Here is a 3,636-nt window from a genome sequence, read left to right as displayed (position 1 = left end):
GCTGAATCTCTAATTAAACGTGCCCTGGCATTCTATAGCAGTCTTCAAAGCATCAGTAATACCTACTTGGTAATACTCGTACCACTTAGTTACCCAAGGCGAGATAGAATTTTTAATATACATATTTTCATTTCGCTTTCTTTTTTAGGAACATTTGGCTACCTTTCTCTCTGGACGCATAGAAGCGGAAAAAGTTACTGTTCCCGCCATTTCATCCACAATGTCATCATCATCCAATGCAAGACGACGAATTGAATCGCAGGACAATAATGTTCCTGCTCCACATATAAATGGCGTTTACTGAGAACTAGAATTTTTTGCTTTTGTCGTATTTTTATTTCTAATCATCGAGTTTTATTTTTGCTCTCATATTCGTACTAATACATAGTTAAGTTGGAAAAAGAAAAACAATATTTAGTATCTATCAGCGGATTTGTTTTCCATTACAGTTTTCATTGCATCTTAAATACAGACGAACCCACAGAAAGTTATGTTAAGTGGTTTTGCATGTGAATAAGAGAGCGAAAAATTTCCACGTACAACAGTTAGTTACAGTCAAACTTCCGCAACTCGAACTAAACATAGTAGCCATAGAATTTAAAAAATTAAATGCATACATACTTTATGCCTCAATAACTCGAACTCCACACAAAGATATTTACAGTCTGAAGGTCAAGTTATTTAGGGTAAGTCTCGAATTGGGTTGTTTTTCTGTTTTATAAACCTTGCTATGTGTGGCCAGAATATTTGATATCCGAACTACCACTGTTTTCACAATTAAAAAATTAAAAAATAAGAAATATCGACGAACCATTACCTTCTTTTAAAATTTCTAAAACAAAGAAAGATCTTTTAGAGGTTTTCCATTACCAGTGAAAGTTATCCGAAGAACACAGGACTTACGGATGAAAATATGTTGAGGCGATTAAAAAGGGGCAGTTATAAAATAGAACAAAAAAAGGCTCAATTGATCTAATAGAGGTATTCCACCGTCACGGGTGGGACATATGTACAGTAAAAATGTACTTTCTTTTTTAAATTTAAGTATGAAGAACTCAAGAATTATAAATTTTGATAACGCTACACCTACATAATTCACTTTTATATGAGTTATTGACAAATACGAAAAAAATTCCAACTTACTTTTATATGGGAACAAATCTGAGTTATTTTTTCTGTCACGGGTGGGGCAATAAAAAAGAACCTGCTTTTTGGAACAGATATATTTTACGAAACTCTTCTACTTCACTTTCTATGTAAACTTGATGTCTTGAAATAAAAACAAGCAATTTTTAGGAAAAAAAAAAACGACTTCAATTGGCGCTATTTTTGCAGACCTTTGGGCATATTTTGGAAATTTTGAATTCCATCTCTGGGAGGGACACTTACGAGTTTTTATAAGAAAAGGAGCTTTTAGTGTGGCTGCATTTTATATGAAAGAAAATGCCTAGCACCGCCAGCCAAAAAAAAAAATATTAAAAATCAACGCGATTCCCTAGCGTCTTAAAATTTTCACTTTTACCTACTTAAATTCTTAAATTTTATGGGCTATGAAACTGCATAGCTAGAGTTTTTCGAGAAGTTGTAAATAAAAAGTTTAAAAGTTTTTGGTCTAATTGATAAAGTATTCTTTTTTAATTTTTATAATTTTTGTACGAAGTTTGAAAGATGGATTTATGTGGTGCTGGTTATGTAATGTGCTAGATTTAAAAAAAAAAAAACGATAAACATTAAATGAGCAAACGAAAAAAACGCCAAAACTGATTAAAATTTCACTTAACCCTCATCGCTTCATTGTGTACAACCATGCACAGTTTTTATACCTTTCATGAGCATGAAATGGTATTATAACATTGGTCCGATGTTTGTAAGTACCAGAATAAGAAGAGATAGATCCATTAAAATGTAGACTTAAATGATCAGAACGGCGAGTTGACTCGATTTAGCAATGTCCGTCTGTCCGTCTGTCTGTCTGTCTGTCTGTCTGTCTGTCTGTCTGTCCGTCTGTTTGTATGCAATCTAATCTCTCAGTTTTCGAGATATCTAGATCAAATTTGGTAGGTCGGTGTATTTTTATAATGTATTAATCATTTGTCGGAACCGGAAGAATCGGACCACTATAACATATAGCTCCCATACAACTGATTGTTCAGATATGAGATTTTTCGTTATAACTTCTCCATTTATGCAGCTAGGAACATGAAATTTTGCAATACTTCCACCCGTTATCAACAGAAAACTTAGAATGAAAATTACAAATATCGGGTCACTATAACCTATAGCTCTCACACAACTGACTGTTCAGATATAAGATTTTGCTTTATAACTCCTCCATTTAAGTTGCTAGGCACATGCACTTTTGCACTGTTTTCACTCATTATAAAAAGAATACTTTCAGTGAAAATGGCGAAGATCGGGTCGCTATAACCTATATCCACCATACAACTGTTTGTTCAGTTATGAGAATTTTTGTTATAACTCCTTCATTTATGCACCTAGGAACATGAAATTTTGCAATACTTCCACCCATTAACAACAGAATATACAGTGAAAATAACAAAGATCGGGTCACTTTTACATATAGCTCCCATACAACTGATTGTTCAGATATGCGATTTTTTGTTATAACTACTCCATCTATGCAGCTAAAAACATGAAATTTCAAACTATTTTCACTCATTATAAACAGAAAGTTTACAGTAAGATTAACAAAGATCGGGTCACTATAACCTATTTATTGCCTCCATACAACTGACAGATATGTGGTTTTACTGTAAAACTTCTTTATTTGGACAGCTAAAACCGATAAATTTCGTAAGCTATTTTCTAAATGATAATACAAAGTCTACTGAGAAAATCGTCGAAATTTATGCTGTATGAGCTTTATCTCTTATACCACTGATTGTTCTGATACCAGTCTTTGCGATATATCTCCTTTATGTAGGAAGCTAAACCCATTAAGTTGTATTACCGGTTTACGTACCGATCACACAGCAGTGAAAATCACTTAGATTGGTGCAATATAAGGTATATCTTCCATATATATTGTGTAGATATGATTTTTTATATATGTATCTCCTCTATCTATGCCTGCTGTGAATATATAAATTTATTCAAATGCAGTAATCTGTTAAAGTAAAATTTTCAGATGCTCATGAAAGGTAAAAAGCCTTCGGCATAGCCGAACACAGCGCTGCTCTTACTTGTTTTTTTTTTAAGTTGGCCAACATTTTAAAATCATACAAAATTGAGAGTAAAAAAAGGAATCGTTCAAAGTTGTTGTTGTTCCAGATTAAAAGTGAGAATGTGTGTGTGAGTTTGTGTCTAAAATTTCAAAATTAAAATGCTTGCAAACGTCAAGAATATGAAAAATTCCTCTCAGTGGTTCTCCCTTCTTATTTTTTCATCGTGGAAAAACCGATCCTCTCTTTGTCAGAAGTTACAATATTTTACCCGAAGAATTTTTGCTGGTAAAATCTGATAAAGTTCAAACCATCAGCTGTTCAAACGATTTCAAAGTTAATTAAGCAAAAACGTAGGCATATCTGCATTTTCTTCTTCTTCTTCTTTTTTGGCGCTGTAACCGCCTAACCGATTTTGGCCGAGTTCAGCAAAGCACGCCAGTCGTTTCTCCTC

This window comes from Rhagoletis zephyria, unplaced genomic scaffold (genome assembly GCF_001687245.7).
Source record: "Rhagoletis zephyria isolate East Lansing unplaced genomic scaffold, Rhagoletis_zephyria_1.1 Rzeph_scaffold_10442, whole genome shotgun sequence".
Lineage (NCBI taxonomy): Eukaryota > Metazoa > Arthropoda > Insecta > Diptera > Tephritidae > Rhagoletis > Rhagoletis zephyria.
The sequence above is the reverse complement of the archived record's forward strand: the minus strand, read 5'-3'. Positions refer to the sequence as shown.